The sequence below is a fragment of the Pezoporus occidentalis genome, unplaced genomic scaffold, assembly GCF_034315485.1.
Source record: "Pezoporus occidentalis ecotype Australia unplaced genomic scaffold, CSIRO_AGI_Poc_V1 ctg10, whole genome shotgun sequence".
Taxonomy (NCBI): domain Eukaryota; kingdom Metazoa; phylum Chordata; class Aves; order Psittaciformes; family Psittacidae; genus Pezoporus; species Pezoporus occidentalis.
The window spans coordinates 3,038,921-3,062,332 of NW_026912779.1; the positions used below are offsets into that span (position 1 = coordinate 3,038,921).

Genomic DNA, 23,412 nt, shown 5'->3' on the forward strand with positions numbered 1-23,412 from the left:
ACGTGTTTTAACTAAAGTCACTAAGAGACTGAGGATTGTCAGACTGATATTGGGAATTCTGCTCCTGATTGTGATTCTAAACCCCAAACCCACTTTCACTGGTGAATCTCATGTTCAGAGGAAGAAATTTTGCACAGAGACAAGCCTTGAATATAAAAGCTCCCTTTTGGTCATTGTGAAAACTCAACAAATTTACTATCTCATTTGCATGTGACTGACTGGGTTCAACTGATTATTGAATAAAAGGTATGTCCAATTTGACCCTTGATTTCATTGTGGCCTATTGCCTGGCAAGAAATACTTCCTTTTCCAGTGTGACATTCTGTTGTTAATCAAATGAAAGCTATCCATGTCTTCCATTCAATTGGCAGATTTAAGCCACAGAAAACTGCTTTGTAAATTATAAACCAGCCAACCCAAAGTCGTTACATAAATGGGGAAAATGTTATGTTTTGCTGGCTTTCACATAGACGAGAGGCTGGAGATTTGCCTCCTGGTTTCACAAGGCAGCAGGCAAAACCAGTGACTCCAGCTCCAAACAGGATTCTCAGGGTTTAGGCAATGTTTTATCTTTTCTTGATTCTGAAGCACCAGATGTTCATGAGGGAGGGAGCAGGAAATCCCACTCTGTAACCCTGTTACCTAATTCACGTTGTTACTGTTAGAGATCTTAGGGACATCCATACATCATCTTTCTACATTAGTGAGAGACACCATGCCAGGAAAGAAAGATGCTGGAAATACAAAAGGAGGGGATGAAGGAGTGGGGAGGAGCATGCTCCCAGAGGCCTGAAGCTGTCTGCTTTCCAAACAAACAAAAAACCCCAAACAGCAAGTGGCTGCTTGGAGGCATGTAAGACAAGTTCACAGATGAGTGCCTCTGTAGGCGATGTAGCTTAATCCTTTAAAAGGGCAGTTGTATTGTACTCCAGAAGGATGCGAGATGGTACAGACTCACAGTCCCCAACAAAAAGGGAGTTAATGACCTCAAACAGCCTCATGCCGGGGTTGTGAATGACAGCACTCAGGTTTTAAAAGGCAGAACGTACAGTATTAGAATCATAAAAGAATACACACATTTGGCATTAAAAGGATGGCATAAATATTTCAAAATGGCTCCTGAGTTTTAGACAGGGAACACTGTAAAACAATGTCTTCATCTTTACAAGAAAATACATGCTCATCAAGAAACTCCTGCATTGGGGAAAAGTTGATTTCCTTGCAGTGGTAGAGCCCCAAAGCCTTAGAAGCAATTTTTCATCATTTTGTTAATTTTCACTAATATGACAAGTATGCTCCTAATATGATTGTTCTGTTTAAAAACTAATACCACTATTAATATGTTACAGTGATGAATTGCTAACAATAATCTATCACGAAGGAAAAACAGTGACATAATTAATGCAGTGTTACTATTGTGCAACAGTAATTTGTTAACTTGGTGCAAAGCACTCAAAGAAAACTTTATGTTTCATGTTTCCTGCCGTAATTGCTTTTACCCACATTTCCTCACAAAAAAGAAACTCAGCACCTGGGTCTTTTCTTTTTGATCCAGTTCTTAGCATATTCTTAGACTGACAACTTTAATCCCAGCCTTATTTTAGGATCTGGATTTATCATTTTAGGCAACAGACCTTTACTGCTGGTTTTTAAGATCTTTTTTTTGCTACTCTCTTGTACAACAGTGCAGCTTGTAACATAGCTCTCACATTGCAACCATTTTATGACTAGGGGATACATTGTCATACTGCATTGATTAAAATACTTCCAGTCCACACATCACTGTGCTTTTCTACATACACATTTCAAATGCAAATCTCAGAGAAGGTAAACTAATACAGAAAACAGCTTTGCAAAGGAAGAAGTTCCTTTAACCCTCAAATGAGAAGAACGGAGGAAAATGTGCATATTCCCTTTATTTTAGCTTTTTTTTTCTGTGATTTTAAAATCCTGCAACATTCTCTCAAACTTTGTCTGAAAAACAGCTTTTTACAGTGCCCGATTCCAGAAGGAGATGCTACATACACTAGATCATAAAGACACTCAGTAGGAGCTTATTACTACAGGTCATTGCACACTTTCTTCTGTGACCCCTATGTCACAACCCATCCCTGTCCTTACATCCTCATTCAGACCGGTAAGCAGTCCTCTCCTTAAGATCCACAACCCTTTCCAGAGCAGGCAACAAGCCATCTGCTGACTCCACAGGTAAGGGGTGCAGTTAGCATTGACTCAGTGGTGATCCGCTGCATTTTGGACTCCTTGCTTTCCAGACAGGGACTGCCATTTATTCCACTTTTCAACAGTACAATGGGCTTCTCTACCCTTTTTTCTCATTACATGTTACAGTGATACAATAGCTAATTATAAAAGAAATCATTAACAGCTCTGTAAAGCAAAATGAAATACCATCATGCTGGTCTGGTATTCCACAGCTGTGAATGACTGTGTGAGAAGCAAGAGGATGGGAAATCCTGGCCAGTCTGCCTGGTGACATGCTGTCTCTAACCAGCAGTTACTGAAAGACTACAGGGTCTATCACAGCATCCTGTTTATCACATATCTATATGCTGAGATAGAAAATATGATCTCGGTTACATTGATTTAATATTACCAGTAGCTCTGCCATGCTCTAGTGTGCTGGGTATTTTAGGGAAAAAGTTGTGTAATAAAAACCCTGAAGCGAACCAAACTTTGACTTGGTAGAAACATTTCCAGAGCAATTACTCAGCTGGACTTACACAATGGAATTCATGTTAGATGAAGTACTGCATTTGGGTTTCAAACTGGTGAATAGAGAAAGGAAATGTAAGCTGTCCAATGTAAACTAGTTTAATCAAAATCTGCTGTCGTTCTGTCTTTGTAGCTGTGGAGGCCAACGTGCCACTGCCTGAATAGTCCCAAGAATTAATAACCCAAAATAAACAAATTGGTGTGAAACTTATTTTCCAAAGCATAAGAAAGACTTTTGGCCTCCTTAAGATCACATGAAAATTGGTTTCAGTGAGCCGTATCTTAGAATGCAATAAAAATATCCTTGTGCATCCACAATGCTTCACTTTCACAAAGTTTCACACTGAAATTACTAATCTTAAAAGGATTCTAAAGCAACACCTTTCTAAAATCACGTCTCAAATGCTCTAGCATGTCCCTTTGCAAAGGGAGTGGAATGAAGACAAGATCTGAAGCAGTACAGCAGGATGCCACCATTTGGAACCACAGCAGAATTATTTCTAGCTTCCTTCTCATTTAAATTAAAAAAAAAAAAATCTCCAGAGCTGAGTATGGATTAAATATAGTAATTCAAATCTGGCTGAGAAGCTGCGAACTTTGATGCCAAGTTCCAGCCTGAAACGAATTTAAATGGCCACAAGTATAAATTCTGCAAAGGGGAGATCGCAATGAAATCCTGGCAAGAAACCAAACTGGAATCATCAGCAAATAGCATAACCTTTAAGAGGGAAGAGGAGCAAGCAAAAACTAGGAAATATTCTCAAACTTCTGTTTAAAAGAAGAAGAAAAACGTCAGAGAGCAGGGCTGGGGTCACTGCGAGAGTCTGAGCCATGGTGTTCGGTTTGGTGGATGAAATACAGAGGCATGTCAAGCTCTAAGGGGTGGCCTGAGAGCTACCAAGCTGCTCAGAGCCACCCCAAGGCCTACCTGTGATGCCTCTGCCCTGCCTAACAGCCAGGACCCAGCCAGCTTCCCAGTGTCTTATGGAAAAATAGATTACAAATAGCTGTGCAGTGCTGAAATGGGAACTTGTAACACAAGCCTGTATTAGTACAGACTGAGCGAGTGCCTGCCTGTGTAATATAGCTGTATACTTCATTATTTGTACTCACTGTACATAGAGATCCTTATCCCGAGAGCTAACAATGGCTTCACAAGGGATTAGTGGGACTTAGTGAAGGTTTGGGGGTCCAAACTGCAGAATAAGGACCTCTGCCAAGGCAGACACAATAGTTGGGGTCTTGCACAATAATGTGCAAGTCATTGTTTTATTTTCAAAGCAGAGTCTGTGGCTATCTAATAGTGATCGTTGTTGTACTAACAGTCTCAGGGGAAGAAGTATTGGGAACCTGTTTGCTGATTGGCATGCTGTCAACCAGCATGTTATCTTCGCTGGAGAACAGGGGAAGTAAATCACCTGATTTTTCTATATAATGATTTTTTATATTGTCTTTTTGGTATTGCTCTTGCTACACATCAGCAGCAAAGATAACTCTTGAGATGCTGTACATTTTGTAGCATTGAAGACCTCCTAGAAACGAATGATGGGTTAGTAAATAGTGAGGAGAGAGCAAGAGGCAGGGCTCTTCCTTCATACACAAGTAACAAAATACAAGCCAGGGAGAATTTCTGGGACTTTGATGCAATTCTTGAGTGATGTGGTGCCAACAACTCCCTGTAGGAGATGTGGGGCACCGCGTCCTTCCTGGGTGGCTGTGTGACTCACCTTCTGCATCCTGTGATGTGGTGGGACCAGTAGGAAAGGGGAGTCATAGACCCTGATGTGCATTGAAGTCTCTTTCGGGTAGTACCGACATAAGAAATACTCTGTATTCCTTAACGGAGAAACTCACTGCCAAAGCAGGAATGCAAGTGAAACGTTGTAGCCACACTAACACTTCCTGTGAATTTCCCAGAGCAAAACTCTTATCTGTAGATCCTGATGAGGAATTCCCTCCCGACAACAATACCAGGTAACAGTACCAGGCTTGCTTTCATGCCGAGCTTAAATTCTCAGGAAACAAAGACAAGAAACTTCGATCTGGAAGTTTCTGTCTCCCCCCACGGCACTCTGTTGCCTTCCCGCTGCAGCGGGCGATGCGGTTGGAATACCCTGCGTTTGCCGGGAAAGCGCAGTGCAGGGGGAGGCGGCGTTGCCCCCCGCTGCCCCGGTTCCCGGTGCCAGCCCCGACGGCCCCGGCAGCGGGAGCCTCGGCGGCAGCGAAGAGGAAAAACGCAACCCCTAAACGAGCGGGAATAACTTCCTCTCCTGAATGCCTCCCATCGCCCCCCTTTCAACCCCCGTATTTATTTATACATAAACATATAGACATAAATATTTGTAAACCAGGCAGTTGCGAAATGCAGCTATTAAATAACCTTTTTTTTTCTTATATAAAGAAAAAAAAAACACCCCAACACCCCACACAAGCCATAATGATGATGATGATGATGACGGGAGGGGGGGAAATAAATAAATAAAAGCGAGCGAGAGTCGGCGACGGAGCGGGAGGCAGGTTCAATTATCTAAACAAAGAAATCATGGCGGAGTGTTTACATTTGGCAGCCCAAAGCCTGTTGGATTACGGACCCCCCCTAAAACCCAACCGGCCCCCCCCGGCTCCCCGCCGTCTCGGCTCGCCGGAGCCCGCCCGCCGACACCTCGCCGCGGCCCGGGTAAGTGAGGAGCTTGCTGCGGCCGGACCCGGGCGGGCGGTGGGGCGGGGGCCGAGCCGGCTCCCCCCGCCCGGTGCTGTGCGTGTCTCTGTGTGTGTGTGTGCGTGTGTCTGTGTGTGTCGCGGGGGGGGGGCACACGCCGCCGCGCTGCCCCCGAGCTCGCCGCGCCCCTCTCGCAGCGCCGGGCAGGGGCAGCCCGGCCCCGTCCCCATCCCCGTCCCCGCGGCCGCGGTGCCGCCTCCCCGCCCCGGGGTCACGGCGCCCGGCGCTGACTGGCGGCTCCGCCCCCGCGGCCAGCCCCGCCGCGCCCCCCGCCCGCCCGCCCGCCGCCGCGGTGCCCTGCCGGGTGCCCGGCGGGAGGGGCTCATCCCGGCCCGCCGGGGTGTGTGTGTGTGTGTATGTGTATGTGTGTGTGTGTGTGTGTGTGTGTGTATGTGTTGGCTCTGCCGCTGCCCCCTGCCCGGGCGCAGGGCTCCGCTCCTGGGGAGCAGCGGCCCCGAAATGGGCCGTGGGGGGGATGGTGGGGGAGGTGCGCCCTGTGTCCGAGAGCCGCTCCGCAGAGACAGCGTGGGGACCAGAGGAGGCGGTCGGGAGCTGGCGGCAGCACCCAGACCCGCTCCCCAAACAGCCTCACGCACAAACGCTGTGGCCGCCGAATGCCCTTGAACCCAAGTGCCCTCTCCTCCAAATGCTCTTACCCCCAAGCGCCCTCAGCCCCAAACACCCTCACCTAAAAGGGTCCTTGCTTCCAAAAGCCCTTGCTCCCGAACATCCTTGTCTCCTATGCTTTTGTTCCCGTCTCCCTCGCTTGTAAATATCTTGCTTTCAAACAGCTTCACCCACAAGCAGCATCACCCCCAATCTTCCTTGCACCAATACCTGCTCTCTCCTCAACACTTCACCCTCCTAAACCTATTGCCCCCAGCCTCCCTCAACCAAGTACGGGCTTTAGCTGCTCTTGGTATTCCTCAGAACTGTGCCCCCCACCCTACAGTGGGCCCTATGAAACAGCCAGAAGGGTGCCTGGGTCCTTCCCGCTGCCAAGAAGCAGCCCCCCGACTGCAGACCTGACGCTGGGTCCCCTAAGGCCACTGCTGTGAAATGTGGAAATAACCCTTTCAAGCGAACTGCAAGTGTTGCTCCCACATGTCCATCAAAAGGTCCCCTGGCCCCAGACACGTATCAGTGCTAGAAAGCTGTAAAACTACTTTGGCATCTCTGCCCTCCTGGATCTGGGTAACAGGCATTGCCCTAGCCCTGGTTGTGTGATACAAGTACATGGGCTGTGTGTCCAGTTGCAGGGCGCTTATCCCCGTGTGAGAGTGTTTGGGAGGTTGGGACATGACAACATGCATGGGTTGCTCCTGAGATTTGCATGCTGTTTGTCAGGGCAGAGGCTGGGAGCACAAGGGCTCCAAATGGCCACTGTGGTTGCAGGATGTAGGGGCTGGGAAGGGCAAGTGGCTGGGTCCAGGCTTTTCCTGACACTGTGCTGAATCTCTGTGTATTTCTGGGGCTGTGCTCCCTTGTGTCCCAAGTTCCGAGTGCATTGAGCTATGTGAGATTGCGAGGGGTAGAAAAGATGCATCTTTATTTGTCTTCAGTGTGCTTGACTTAGAAAGTTTGTGGAGGTCAAATTCACGAGGAAAGAATGCTTGGTATTGTGGAGTTATGAGGCACTGGATTGGAAAAGGGTGTTGGGACTCTATGCGTTTGGGACATTCACTTCTCATGCTTGTCTGTGCCCCTTCCAGGGCAGTGGGTTTTACAGTTGTGTATTGTTGTGATGTTGAGAAGCTGCACTCATGTCAGTATGATGGTGGTAGTGGTGGTATACTTGAACAACGAGGAGAACACAAATGTGGAGATGCACACCGGTGCTACTGTGGGTGTGCTTGTACAGGATGGTGGGTCTGACCCTCCAGTGCCACTGGGTGTGAGCATTGTGGCCCACAAAGCCATAGCTGTTGCACAAGATCCGTGTCTGCCTACAAACCCTTGGTGGCTGTCTTGCGTTACCCTGTTGTGGTGGCAAGTTGCATGACAGAGTTACGGGTTAGCACTAAGTGTTACACCAGAGTCCAGAGGAGGCAACGGAGATTGGAGATGCTGCAAGGGCTGGAGCAGCTCTGCTCTGGGGACAGGCTGAGAGAGCTGGGCTGGTTCAGCCTGGAGAAGAGAAGGCTCCTGAAGGGGAGACCTTAGAGCAGCTCCAGTGCCTGAAGGGGCTACAAGAAACCTGGAGAGGGGCTTTGAACAAGGTCATGTAGGGACTGTGGCTGCCCCATCCCTGGCAGTGTTCAAGGCCAGGTTGGATGGCACTTGGAGCAAGCTGCTCTAGTGGAAGGTGGAACCCATGAACCCATGGCAGTGGGTTGGAACTGGATGAGCTTTACAGTCCCTTCCAACTCTAACCATTCTATGAATAATGTTTTCATTGCTCAGAAGGTCATTGCTCAAAACCTCTGGTTTCCTTTCCTCTCTTTATTCCCTCTTCCCCGCAGCTACATTCCTCTGTGTCTACATTTAAGCCAGTTTGTACATTCTGTGGATAAAAGGCCTGTTTAGGAAATTCCCCATGCACTTCGATTTTTTGCCACTTTACTTCCTGCTTGAACTGGCAGTTCCGAGAGTCTCTGAAGGTCTGAGGCTGTTTTCTCAGGGAAAGCTCTTAATTTAAGTGGCCTGTTAACTGTTAATTGCTGTTCTGTTCTGGCTATTTACTTGAATATCATGTCAAGCCTGCTGTTCTGGTCTGGAGGCTACACTGGTTATCTGCCCTGATCTCTAGACTGCTACTGCTTTCTGCTTTGTTATTGAAGACCAAGGTAATATTTATATTCTTAATGCGAACTGACATTTCCTTAGATTTAAGGGTTTTGTTGAGCAAGGTGTCCCGCTGGAAACTGCTTGTACAATAATCTCAATTTGATGTCTGGTTAAAAAAAGGCTTCCCTTAGATTTAATGCTCAAAGAATTTTGCTGTTTCTGATTCTTCAGTGGGGATGTGTTTAGAGGAGAAAACCACTTAACCCTGGGCAGAACAATGAGGACTTGATGGGTAGGCAGTTAACAGAGTTAGGTAGGAACTCCTGCTTATCAAACTACAAACACTGGTATGTCCAGTGCAAGCAAAGCCTGAACTTCTAATGTATGCTCACCAGGCTGATAGGAAGTTTGGGGAAGGCCATGTTATCTCCAGGGCTGTCTGGAGATCTCTGCAGTTAATGCAGCACTGGCAGTGCCAGTGAAATTCCACCCCTTAGAAACAATTTCTTTCAGTTCCTGTATTTAGTGCAGTTCGGTTCTGTTTTCTGGTAACTAACTTTATAAAATCAGTGCCACATTTTGGCTGTTTGACTGGAATAGTCACACAGAATTGATAAAAAAAAATGCTGGCAAAATGAATATAATTTGTCTCAGACTGAAGAGAGCTTTAATGGGGCCAGTTCCCTTTTGGTGAGTGCAGTGTTTTGATTAATGAGAGTTCATTCGGGTATTGAGAGAAGAAGAGACCTCTCAAATGATGCTGGATCTGTTTCCCCTGTATGTAATAGAATGAAACTCTCAGCCTGTCGCTGGACAGGAAGATATTCTGACATGAATATATATTTTGGAGCTCTGCACAAAATGAGGATTTCATGCATAGGCAGCACAGTGTGACAAGTCATATCCTGTATGACCTTGTGCTTACAGGATAAAGTTGTGTAATAATATATTCTGCTAAATTAATACACAAAATAAATAGAACATACCTCATTTTTATGCCAATAATGATATTTTTCAATTCTAAGCACCTTTTATGCTAAGACCTCAAAGTAAATTACAGGTAGGAATAAACCAAGCTTCACAACACCATTGTGTATTTTAGTACTATCATTCAGAGACTAGTTGGAAGGTATCTTTATTAATTGCTGTTATTTAATTTCTTTTCATTAGTCCAACAGTTTTTACTGTTCTCTCTCCTAATACGTTAACAATGAAATATGATCTTATAAAGCGAAAGAAAAGAAATCTTTTTATTGAGCCCCAAGAATGGACAGATCTGTCAAGGCTAAGAGGAAATATAATACTGACTTTGATTCCTCAAGGAATTAGCAGAGGTTTTGCCAGTAGGATGTATTTTATGTGGCTGCAACATAGAGTGAATTTGGGATCACTGTGGTGTGTGGTTCATCCTGTGATGTAACCAGAGGTGAAAGGCTGATGAGGCTTTACAAAGAGGGAACAAAAGAAACCTCAATTGTTTTATTTAATTTGGATCACAAAGGATAGGATTTCCAAAAGTCCTGATTTACTGACCTTAATGTCAGTGGTAAAAATGCCATTTACTCCAGGGGGAGCAGCTTCAGACTCCTGAGGTGTGCTTTTGCTATCCTGTCCATTATGTTTGTAGTAGATTGTGAGTTGTATCTTGCCTTCCTTATGTGCCAGCATGTGTTTCTTATAAACTTCAGGACAGGATTTGGTGCTCTGTCTGGGGAGATGAAGTAGCAGTTCTGGGATAGGAATCCAGCTTGTGATTTTCTCCAGTAGCTTCTTCTCCATCGATGTCAGGAAGTGGCATAGTTGGTTAGTGCAGAATTTACTCTAACTTATTAATGCATATTTACAACCTTAATTCCAGTTTAACAGAATGTTTTGTGGTAGAACATTTACAGAAAGAGCATGTGGAAAAATTATCACTGCATGTATTAAGCTCAAAGAAAGCATCCCTATACTGCTGTGTAGGAGGAACTGACAAAACAGAACACATTACAAGGAACTATCTTTTTCATTAAGGCTGCACAAAATGAGGATTTAACGCATGGGCAGCACAGGCAGTCCCAGTGGTTCAGTGCCCATAATCCCACCTTGAAAATGGCTTCACAGTAGTAATTACTGCTCCAAAATGGACACTGCTTCCAATTTTGACATGTCTACTTCACACATAACTAACTGCACGTACAAAAGGCAGGATCTTCTTTTGCCAGCCACCTAGTTCCACAAGTGCAGCTATGTTAGCCGTCCTGTAAGGTTTCCAGTCTCACACTGACAACTTCCCTCTTTGCCTTCTTTTGCCACAATAATGCAGAACATGTGTGGCAGCCACCCTCACTTTGGCATGCTCAAACTATCCCTGGACATTAAGATACTATGACATGAATATATATTTGTGAGCATTGCACAAAATGAGGATTTCACGCATAAGCAACATAGTGTGACAAGTAGTATCTGGCATGACCTTGCAAATGCAGGCTGAGCTCCAGAATAAACAGCTCAGAAGTGCAAGGAGTATAGCAGATTCTGGGGTTCTGGAGGGAAATCCCATCACTCAGCTCCAAGCCTGCAGCCTACAATCTTACAGGTTCCTAAATCTTACCTGCTTTACGCAGGTGGTGAAGTACCATGGCCTAGAGAGTGAAAATTTCCACCTGCTTTTAGAAAGGCAGGGTTATTATTACAGCACATCCATAATTATCAGTGGAACTCATCACAGGGAGCTGCACATTCTCTTCGTGGCTGGAGATTTCAAAGCTCCAGGGTTCCAGATGTGGAGTGTTGGTTCTCATGATAGCAAGGCCTGCGAGTGTCGTGTTCAGGCTGTTCCTATCTCCTAGACATTCTTTTTGCCAGGTTGTTATCTTGCTAAATGGATGAGAGGTTTGGGTGAAACTGTTTTTTCTGCCTTTCAGAAATAAACAGTGTGACCTTTATAAAGCTGGAAATAAGGTGTGTGTTACTGATACATAGAAAGCGATACAAAAGTGTCTTCTAACACCCAGAGGAGCTAAAGTGAAATGTGGTCTTGAAATGCACGTTATCCTTATTTAGACTGTTTGCAAGATGTTGGTTATTCAGAATATTTTGTGTTCTTTGTGTTTTAAAATTTCAGTAAGTTTTATCAGCTATTTAGGCATAAAACTGAGTCTGCAGTTGTGGCTTGTGGTTAATTCTGGAGCATAAAGCCCTGTAGAAAGAAGACAGGAAAGGATCTAAGGAGGCCATGTGCCGTTCTCAAAGGCAGCATAGCTGTGCTGTTACTGTTGAAAGTTTGTTTACTCCATTCTTAAAAACCTTCTGCAACAAAGGTTTTGCAGTCTTCCTGTGCAACTCACTGACCTAAGTCTCCCTTGCCATATGGAATTCCATTACCACTTGTCTACGTTGGACATAAAGAGGAGTGCATTCACTCCTCTCTGTCTTTTCATGTAGCCGAAGAACATTGTCCTTGCCCTTCATCTCCTCTTGGGATTAAGTAATCCCAGTTTCTTCCTCTGTTCCTCAGAGGTCAAACTGCAGACTCCCTCAAGTTAGTCCTGACCCATCCTGAAGGGTTGGGTTGACAGCAGGACTCAGTCTCACTCCAGCCAATGCTCTACCATCTCTCATTAGGATGGAAATCAGTTTGTTTTCATCAGTACTCTCATTTAAACGTCCCAGTGTAGTGTTTTCTATTTAGGTTCAATTCTTCAGGCTTTATTATTACATGAGGCTTGTAGGCTATGGAGAAAGTAGCATTAGTAAAAATGAATAATATATACAAGTTGATATGGCAATATACCTTATCTGTTAAATATTTTTACTTTTATGAGTTTTATCTTTCTTCTCTCTCCTTTCCTAGTTGAGGAGATCGTTTTAGGTAAATGACAATAGCACTCCTATTTCCAGTGTAAGGATGGGATTGTTTGAAGCATAATGCAGTCCCATACTACACAACTGTCCTATATATTTACAAGAATAAGTTATTCTGGTTCTGCTTTTTGCTGTGGTCTATTAGGAAAATCATGCCTAAATGTTAGTATTATTGATATATAGATGCAGACACAGCAAATCATAGACTCCGTGCATACATTTTGGCCTAAGAACATATTCATTTTGCTTCCAAAAAGCGTTCTATAAAGGATAATATATTTGATAATATTTCTTAACTTGTGAAGTCTTTGAGGTTGGGCTATTCACAAGTGTTTGCAGAGCACCAAGCATTCACCTCTCACTGGGACCTGTGGGTAGTTTAAAACCATACATATTTCACAGGGATGGTAATTACCCTTTTCCCAGAATTACAACATCTTTGAAGTTCCATCTTGGATGAGTGAAATCCCCTTCAAGAATATTCTCTTATCATCAGGAACATTCCTGGGATTCATAGTTTAGTACACTGCAAAAATGCCGCAGGACACAACTGTCTGCTCCAACCTGTCTCCCGCTTAGGTTGGATATAAGGAAGAAGTTCTTTGTTGTGTTCTTTGGGCACGGGTTGCTCAAAGAAGTGGTAAATGCTCCATCCGTGGCAGTGTTCAAGGCCAGGCTGGACAGAGCCTTGGGTGACGTGGTCTAGTGTGAGGTATTCCTGCCCATGGCAGGGGTTGGAACTGGATGATCTTAAGGTCCTTTCCAACCCAGACCATTCTGTGATTCTATGAAGAAATGACAGAAGGGTTTTCTTTTTCTGTATTCATGAATCTCGGTAGAAAAGGCCAATCAGTAGAACTCTCTGTGGTCTCCTCTGCTTGATTTTCATTTTGACAACCCCATGGTAAGTCACCTCACAAAGCAGAGGCTTCACTGGATGGCACTACAACCATGCAGAGAGGTGCTCTCAGTGACTGACGGAAACTTGTCGGACTATTGACTATATGATATCCATTTGGAATGGCTGTCAGGATGTATTGACAGCAGCATGAGCAAATAAATAATACATATTTTTAAGATGTCTGTAATTACATGTTTACCCAATAGGCCAGAACAGCTCTGTCCCAAGGAGCTGTTGCAGGCTGAGTAAATAATACATGTTCTAAAGTCCATAATTACATATTTAAACGATAGACTATCGAGGAAATAATGCACATTTTAAAAAGTCCATAATTACATATTTACATGATAGTCTGTAAATTCTGTAATTACTTATTTACACAATAGACCATAGCAGCTGTTACAGTCTATTATGGTAACTCTCATAGAATTATATTATGGATTTTTTTATAACTTAAAAGAAGAAGTATATTTCACCAGAAAATGCTATTGTTAGTCTTAAAAAAACCCCACAAATGATAATAAAATAAGCATAAAGGTAAAAATTTAGGGTGATCCAGAGATAGAGAAGTTCTTATCCCTTCAGTGATGTCTTTTGTTAGCATGAGGAGCTTAGGATTTGTCCGTAATTTCAGGATTTCTTTATTTAGGCAGCTGAAATACAAACGTGCAACATGATGTGATTATACTTTGCTTATTGTCATGTCGACATTCAATTTGGATAAGCATTTGGGATTCTTAAAGTTCTTTAGTTTCCTGTTCTGCTCTTACTAAAATCAGTGTTAAAATTCCCCATCAAGCCTGGTTTCAGAAATCATTTATATCGAGGACAGCACTTAAACATGTACTTGAAATCAATGGCACTTAAGCATCTTTTAAAAATAAGCACATACTTAAGGACTCTCATGAATTCTGATGGACCGAAACATATGATTAAATGCTTTCCCGAATTGGGATCCTGCCTTCCAGGAAGGCAGAATTGGAACCTTCCACATCCATGGCTCATTGCTGGGCCACAGGTTTTGTGTTCTTCCTTCCTGCTGGGGCTTCTCCCTTAGGAAAAGCCCTTTTAGCATTTTGAACTAAAGATGTACATGTGTAAGAGGACATCTTACTCCTGCAGATGTGTTGCTGCTTCTTTGTTCGTTGTAGAGATTCCTGAATTGAGAATTCATCCAGTGTTTTCCATAGCTCAGCTGCTGAATTTATTCCTCATGTTAAAGACTGGATCAATACACCTAAATGAGACTTCTGTCCATAATTACTACTAAATAGCAAGGCTAAATCAAGCAAGTCAGAATGTGACATTTAGCTCGGCCGGACCTTATGCATTTAGTAACGAAACAGTATGAGAGAAGCCTTTGATCCTCACTGTTGGTTTCATTAAAACATGTGAGTTAAGAGATTTGAGCTGTTGGCAGCCCCACTTATAGACATGCCTTAAATGTAACGAAATATGCAAGTATGTTTTAGCAATGGTTTGAGGTTGAGGTGTTCAGCCTGTGCTACGTAGGCTGGCCACGTATTTTGACTGAATGTACCAGGCAGAGGGCGGAAGGTTTTGTCTTTCTTTGGCAATGAACAGTATAGCATCAAATTTGGTAAAGAAGTATCTATTTGGGAATGAAGATGATGTTTTATCAAGTGAAATATGCAGAAACTTACTTGCACAGGGAAGGAAAAGCCTCATCCAGATACACTTTGTTATTTTTTATTTATTTAGATGTTGTTACTGACCCCACTGGACGCATCTGGATATTTGGTTAAATGACGTGGAGCCTCAAAGGCCAAAGGGAAGGCCAGTATCAATGCTATGTTAAAAGCACAAAGGTGGTAGACAAGCCTCGTTCTTATCTCCAGTGTGGTGCTTTTTACCTGTGTAAAATACATCAGCAGCATTACCTGCCTGGTTAGTCTGTGAAACCAGCAGATGAACACAAGGGATGTATGGGATTAGAGACCCAAATGTGAGAGCAATAACCTCTGGCTATGTAGGAACTGTATTTAAATGGTTCAGATGTAAAAGCACCTTCATTTTTGCATTCTCCACCACAAATCCTTGCATTTGAGAAGTGAAAACCGGAAGACATCTCTCTTGTTGGGACAGTCCTTTGGCACTCAGCATGATGAGAATAACTGATCCTCTTCATGTAAGTGCTATCCCTGTGAAACTGTCAAGGTCAGCTTCTGTGTCATTTTTCTACTCTGTTTTCCATTAAAAAATAGACATGTAACTATTTGCTGGATTTGTAACACTTCCAAGCTTTACACTTGATTTAACAGACACGAGTTGTCATCTTTTACGTGGGCATTCTAATCCTGCAAGTTACTCAGTTTCTTTGAGATCTTCAGCTTTTCACCAGGTGAATTCAAAGTCTGCACTTCTTCCCCCCCCCCCCCCCTTTCCTATTTGCATGGCACCTATCCTTGCCAGGCACGTTTTCTGCCCCGAGTTCTATTACATATTACTGCTAAATAAAGATTTCTTGTTCATGGAACTGTGGCACTTCTCTGATAATTCTGACCGGAGGTTGAATACATCCAGAAGTGCACAATATAGATTTACACAAATAAACAAGATGTGTTGCACAACACATAAGCTTTGCAAAGGGAAAGCTTTATTCTCATATACTTTGTAGGCACAAACCCAACTTACTTTATTGTGAGAAATCCCACTGGGGAGCCAGCACAGGGAATATTGCATGAAGGCGGAAGGCAGATTCCAGCATATTATATTTGCCAATAAGCACTACTTTGCACTTGTAATTTTGTTAATTGTCAGAAGTAATTTGAATTCATCAATTATCAATGAGTAATTCTATCAGAAGTGTTTCTAGGAAAAGTTGAAATCCCACTTGGATTCACACAACACTTTCTCCTTCAGAGGTAGATAGATTTAGTGCAGAGTGATTTGTCTCCCATGGTATTTTGGAACGGTATTTGAGCAATTAGATTTGAAGCTGAAGTGAGACTTTATTACTGTTTGCATGTAAACAATGTGACAGTATGGGTCTTTCTGAGAACACAGAGGAAAGGGGAAATGAAAGGGGAAGAGGCAACGGACATGAGCTGCAGTGGGGGGAATTCTGATTAGGTATTGGGAAGAACTCACCACACTGGGACAGGTTACCCAGGCAGTACAGAATCTCAGACCTTGACAATGTTTTGCACTGGGTTCCCTCCTGTCTTTTGTGGGTTGCTGTAGATGTAGGTCAGGATTTGGCTGTGGTCCCTTACCATATATCCCACCCATATTCTACAGGGAGCATTCCGATTAACACATGTTGCGCTATATAAAAATAAGGTGTTGCTGTTACCAGTATGTGGTGGTCCTCATTTGTGATAGAAGAGCAGGTGATTCCATCAGTTGGCAGTGATGGTGACAACCACACATTTGTCAGAAATAGTTACTTACTTTTATGCACTTGTTAGTTTTCTTTTATTGCTTTCTTTATTATAATGGAACTTGAGGACTGAGACAGATTTCTTCCCTCCAGTGTTAACTACAGTAAGAGGGAGCATTATGGAATGTCATCTATTGCCTCTTATAATGATAAATATTTCTGAGACAAAAGATTGTGAAAACCTATATGTATAAATTCCTCTATCCCACCTATTAGGAAGGAGAGTAAAACTACAGCTTACTATTACTGGGGATTTGTCAGCAACTAAATGACTCCTTGGAGGTAGAGAAACCTCTTACCCTGTACCATCTCCTCTGTAGTTTGCTTGTTGTTCTTTATGCAAGCAGTGTATCTCTTCCACACAGGGCAATGTTTTGCATTTGGTGATGGTAGATACAGCTGGGGAACACCACAAGAAAGGAAGGACCATCCTTTACATTATTTTTTTCCTCAATCCTTTATACTCTTTATACTCTTTATACTCCATTTAAGAATCTAAATATTGAAATGGTTGGACCTCTGAAAGAGGGTGTCACATTCTGCAGCCCAGTTGGTCAGGAAGGCCTATCTATATTACAGGTGGATAAACTGGGATGAAGAGAAACTAAAGGACTTTCCCGAGGTGCCCCTGGCAGGAAGGTAATGCAGCTAGCACAGAACTGAGGAATTTTGCCTGTTTTCCCCCCTTGCATTAGTCAATACAAAATGGTGCAGATTGGTAAAGAGAGTTATTTTCCTTCTGTCTTAAATGCATTCTGAGAGCTGGAGTTGATGAATTTCAGTGTTCATCAAAGCAAAGGACGTTTGACTGTAGCTCTAACTAGAGTGAGAGCCAGCATGGGAAGGTGTTGTGCAAGCAAAGCCCTCACAGCTGTGTTAATGGACTTCAAACCTGACCTGCCGCACCCCCTCAGTGAACTGTCAGGCCTCTCTAGTTCAAAGAGTATAAAGGGGAATTGGGCTATAGTTAACAGGTTCATCTGTTTTGCTCTTGCGTGGAGTCTTGACTCTTTGTTTTAAAGGCTGTTGGGAAAGTATCAAGCAGAGGCCTAATGTGAGGGCTAATGTGAGGAGCAGGAAGAATGTCGCATGAGGCAAGCTAAGAACTTCTTAGCAGCTGAGCAGAATAGCTATGGTTCTGCCCTGTTGAGTCCCACAGGGATTTAAACAGTCAGTTCAAATGATATGTGTAAGAAAGGCCAGAAAATAAAAAAGATAGCAAAGTTTCAGATACAACAAATTCTGTTTACATGTAATAAAAAATGTCATCCTTTCTCTTGAATCTTGTTCAACTTCTCCTGCTTTTGTTTAAAGGATGTGTATTTTAAAGTGCAGCTGAATAACTTTCTGAAAGAGTAACGCTTAAATAAGTCTGGTTGTGGTCTTGTGTCCTGGGTTCAGCTTTATGTTTCAGTTTTATGCTTATGCACCGAAAATAATAATATCAATAACAAAAAATGGATGCCTTTGGTGGTGGTAACAGTGCATGTTGAGGACATGTTGTTCCGGGGACATGCTGGACATCCAGAAAGTCAGACTTTTAGAAGTGAGGTCTTCAGATAAGCAAAATAATGATTCTTCTATCCAATCTTTTGAATACTTGAGGTTTGCACACACCAAGAGAAATGCTTCTAATGATGTTCTATAGAAGCGTTGTTGAATGAGTGAAAAATAAAATAAGTCAGGGATGAGCAGTGCATGTAAGTAATCAGTCACTAATATGATTAAGGACTGGTGGGTTTGGTATCTAATATGCTTTCAATAAATGGGGGGATTCTGAGCAAAAGGTAAGAAAATGAGAGCTTCAGGATAAGACCTGTTACTGTTCACAAGCCTGTGTTTTCACAAGCTCTAGCCCAGGGTTTTTACAGTCATCCCAGGACACTTCTGGTGAGTGTTGCTACATGTTTTATACAAACAGTTTCGAACAAAAGCAGTCCTGTATCAAAAACATGCAAATGACAAGTGACTGGTTTGAGGCTGGCTGAAAACTTGGCGTATCTACATCCTCAGCTCCCCCATAATTTCACAACTGCATTTATATTCAGTCAGTGGTGTTAACACTGTAGCTTTTGTGATAGTTCCTGTAATATTTCTGAATGCTATTATAATAACTTCTCTATCACCTGCACCTCTTAATGATTCATAAATTCCTTGATTTCTATGAACAGCAAACTCTAATGGCACTATAATCAGGACACCATGCTAAGGTACAGCAGCAACTTCTGCTGCCTGACTACCTCCAGCTTTCCTTCATTGCCTGACTAAATTGTTCCAAATGAGGTTTCCACTACAATTTGAAACAAGGAACTCTGGAGTTCAACACATATACCAGTGAAGGAGACCATGCTGAAAATTAAAAAGCAAAATAGACAATAACATGTAACAGATTTCAAATAGAGTAAATGCAAGAGCATTCACTGTGTAACAGGCATATTATTAGCTGTACCAGAATTTCTCCTTTTCCTCTTTCAGTCATTTGGTCCTTTTAGCTAACAGTTTCCTTCCCCTCTGCACCCTCCATGCCTTGCATGCACCACACGTTTCACCACAGTGATACTTTCCAGTAACTTTTCCTGGGATGGTTTTAACAGCTTCATTTGAAAACACAAAGAGAGATCTGTGAAGCAGGTTGTGATGAATACGGGGTTTCGGGCACTCCTCTTTGTTTTCCACCTACCAGGACTACACCAGTCCCTTAAAACTGCAGTAAGTGACACATCAGAGGCATGACAGAAGTCCTAGATGCTATTATCAGAGGTCTCTATGGTTTTTTTTTAGCGGGGTTTGCTTTTTCCCCATAAGCTTTTAAGAAAACTCACTTGGAGAATTAAGCCTCAGAAGCAAAAGCTTTGCCAGAAACTAGTGAAATGAATGCATTTTATTCCATCTCAATACTTTGTCAGCTGTCCCTGCCATGTCTGATGTGACCAGTCTGCTTGAAAGGTGTCCACCATAAAACTCATTATTTCTTATATTAATTTTGGTGGCTTTCTTGTCTGGTTGCATAGAGAAGTGGGGAGAAAAGTCTCCCCACTTCTAAAGGATAAGTGTGAGATACCTTAATTTCATCAATAAGCTTGTGCTGCCCTGGTTCATGTGCTGTGTATTGAAACAGAGGTGTCCTTGTGCACCTTTTGCTGGCTGTTAAGTCATTAAAAAATAAACCTTTACTGATCAGAGCTCATTCTGTGTGGAGCGAGATGTTTTGGATGTGCTCAGATTCAGAGCCTAACTCTGAATCTGCTGAAGTCAATGGGAATTCTCCTGTTAACAACAGAATTAGGCCAACCCAGTCCTTTTGAACATCACACACTTCCTATGTTTTAGTTTTTTTTTAATTGTGCATATATAATTTCTGCTTTACTAAAGCAATTTGATGGCAAACCTCTTTATCTAAGCAGTAACAACCAAACAGGTACGAATTCCATCTTCATTCTTCTACTTCAAAGTAATACTTCTAATAGCATTGAGTGACAGCCTGACTTGAAGCCAGTGGCAGCTGTGTCTGATTAGGAAGGAATGCATAAAGTAGAGAATAGAAAAACCAAACTGGAGGTGAAGACACATCCTCTTATTGGCACAAGGAGGTTTATATATCAGGGCTCAGAGGCAGGTAATCTGATTTTTAGTTGAAGTGGTTCTTCTCTAGATTGACAGTAGCTATATCTGGATTAAATATGTGGGTTTCCACTCACCCCGTTTGTTTGTGAAGATGTTACATGCCTGCTCTGTGAAAGGGACTGTCTTCTACATTAAGAAATCATTTTCCCCTTTGTTCCTGATACGTTTCCATTTGAACTCTCCCCGTTTCTGCAGCAATTGCTCCACCTTTCCACTGTTGTAACTAAAATGTTGATAATCATTTAATATAACTCCCTTTTAAAACCGGTTCCTATGTTGGAAAATTAGGAGTTAACCAGTGTGGCCATTTAAGGAGTATTCTGTTGCGATTAGTGATCTGTATAAATTCCATGCATTATTGTAAAGAAAAATCTAATCCCTTCTCTAATCTTCTGGAATGCTCAGGTATATCCAAGAACTGCTGCAGTGATAAAGCTGATGCTTGTACCAGTGGTGTCATCAGTTGTGCTGCATTAGGACTGGTGTTATTCAATACGGTGGTTTAAAATCACATGAACTTTGAGCTGAATTTGCAGATGATGTGCTGCTATCCAGGATAATCGACTTGAAAAATCTGGAGAGGGATTTTAGGAGCATCTGCCAACATGGAGTAAATTAAAGGCTAATGAGAGATGCAGTTCTTGGAAATGTGGATTAGAAGGCTGTTTGTGGGCGTTTGGTTTTGGTTTTTTGTAAATCTATTTCCAGATTCTATATTAGCTTTAACTTCTTATAGAGATTTCTGTGTCACTGTGGACAGATCAATAAAAACTCCCTGACAACTTGGCCATTGAATCCAATTCAGTTTCCACTTACACCAGCAGCAATAGTGGGGCTGATTTCAGTGGGCAGTGATCAGCTTCTCAGGGGATGGGATGAATAACAGTACTAAAATATTACAGCAGTAAATCAGTGCTTCTGATTTACAGAGAATATTCCAATTGCACTACGGAGGAATTCCTCCACTGATTCCTGTAAGATTTAGGCCAATCCCCAAGATGCTTGATCGTACCAACGTGTTGTCATACTGCTTAATGTTACAGTGATAGAGAACATTCAGGAGCCTCTGCCAGCTTTTGCAATTGCACTGGGTATTTAAGAAGATTGTTTCCCTTTCTTAATTCTCCCAGTGTTTAGAAGCTGCTCACTTCTTTCTCTTGTGAAAACCAGAAATCCAAAATTAATGGAGTACATCAATGTGAAAGACTTTGAACTTTAGGCCTTGCAGGGGTACAGCCCCTTTGCTTGTTATTTGCTGCTGGTTTCATTAGTGTAAATTTCTCTACACAGAATTGATTTGTCTGTAGTTCTGCTGTGCTGGGTTTTTTGTCTGCCTTGAGTGTACTTCAGTCCTGCTGAACGTTACCCTGTTTCTGCTCACTCACTAGCATACAGGTTTTCCTCTTCCAAACATAGCCTGTCACCTTACTGATTGTTCCCACGCTTCCTGACCTTGTTGAGTACTCTTCTGTGTGTTAATCTATCAGAAGCTTTGCTAAAAAGGATGGAATATATGCTCAGACCTTCCATTATGATCAATAATTTGTAAGTCTTTAAAATGTGCTGAGAGCATTTGTAGGCACCCTATCCCTTTGGTGAACTGTGCTAACAGTTTCTTTTGCAGCTGTACAAACTCCTCATTGTATTGTTTCCTGAAATGATCATGTTTCAAGAGCATGACACGGATGGGAAGTCAAAGGGCTGTATTTTTCTAGATCCTGGTTATCACAGACCTCTCTTCAGTCCAGCTCATGTTTCCAAACAGGTTTAAAATATATCTGCTAATGATTCCCTTATCTCTTCTGACATAACTTTCTGAGCTCTGAATTAATTCTGTCTATTCCTGGAGTTCTGTCAACCTTCAGACTTCCTAATTTCTTGATGAGCTGTTGTGGTGTGGTACTGATTTCCTTTGGTGTTTATTCTTCCTCCCCCAGGAAATTTATGTCTGATCCTGTCATCAGTCCCAGCCTTGGTTTATGGACAATAAAATAGGGAGTTCATTTTTAAGCAGTCTCTCTTTCCTGTTAGTAAACTGCCATTTGCCATTTCATAGGTGTGCTTCTGTTTCTCTCACTGACCTTATGCTCTTTACGTGCTTGAGAAGAAAAAAATCTTTATTTACAATTTCCTCACCTTATGTGAACTTTTCCTTTCATTTTCCCCCTTTAGCTTTCCTTATCAGTGTCACAGTCTTTTAACTTCATGCTGTAATCTTTCTAGTTGTTGATATGTATTTTTATACCTTAAATTTGCCTTTTTCTTAAATTAATGTTCATGCATTTTCCTCTTCATCCACAATATATATTTTAATACACAATGCTCTGATGCTGTACATTGCATATAACCTTCGGGCATGGAATAATTGACTTTCAGTACTTTCCATTTCCTTCTCTGTCTGTTTTCCATTCAGTCTCACCCCCTGTTTCAGTAATTCTCTTCCTTGAATTCAGAGGTTTGCTTTTTGGCGGGGTTCTATTTTTGCCACATCACCATCTGAATTAAAACTGTAACTAGATTGTAACCACTGCTGAATTGATTCCAGTTGCATCCTCCTCTCTTCGAATCAGAGGTGAAGCAGGAACTCCTGCTCTTATTCTTTTATGTATCGTTTACAGAGATAATGTTTAAAACCACATTTTAAAAAAGAAAACCTTCATTAATAAAAGGTGTTTGATGGGCAGATTTTAACCTGTGGTGCTGTATGTGTTTGCCCAAGGAGAGGCACAACACGAACACACGAGCGCAGGCTGCCCAGCACGGCCGGTGTGTTTCAGCAGCGAGCACCGGTGCTGCTCCCGAGGGCTGGGGATTCTCCTCCCTGCGATGCCGTGCTGCAGGGTGGGAGCACGCAGCAGCTTTGGGATGGGGGCTCTCCGGTGATGCACAGCACCTCTGGTCTGCAAAGGGGACGTCACCTGCGAGGATGCAGTGACAGAGGCAAATGAATGTCATTATGTCCCTTTGACAGCATAGGGCATCCTTACAGTACCAATAACTGCTTTTAGCTGTCATAGCTACGAAACAGTGCTTTGTGGAGCAGTTCATAGAAATCTGAAGTTGTATTCTAACAATAGATCTCCAGCCTTGCTGACAGAAAAAGTAATTTATTTTGCAGTCTCTTCACATATAATAACACAATCACATATAGTAGATTCTGTCCTTCTGCACTTTGTTATACAGTGTTAATGACTGGCACTTAAATACTTTACAAATTGAATTGCACTTGTGTGAGAAACTGGATTGATAAAATAAATTACTATATCTTATAGGTTAAGGTTTTGGTTCTGCAATTGTAGCTGTTACAAATTACCTAAACCCCTTTTTATATTGCATTTCACATGGCTATATTTTACAACTACTCTAATAAAAAATTCTATACAAAAATTGTTTGATATTAATAGTAATCATTAACAACTTGATAGATTCTTGTTAAGTATATTTGCAATACATTTAATC

The 23,412-nt window shown here is 42.4% G+C and overlaps 1 long non-coding RNA gene across 1 annotated transcript in view; it reads left to right on the plus strand.

Annotated features, from left to right (window-relative positions):
* Nucleotides 1-4,504: 4,504 nt before the first annotated feature.
* The window catches only part of LOC134159067 (uncharacterized), a 517,675-nt gene continuing 498,767 nt past the window's right edge, over nucleotides 4,505-23,412 (plus strand). Inside the window, exon 1 of the long non-coding RNA XR_009963031.1 lies at nucleotides 4,505-5,410. This is a non-coding gene — a long non-coding RNA (uncharacterized LOC134159067). The remainder of the gene's footprint in view (nucleotides 5,411-23,412) is intronic.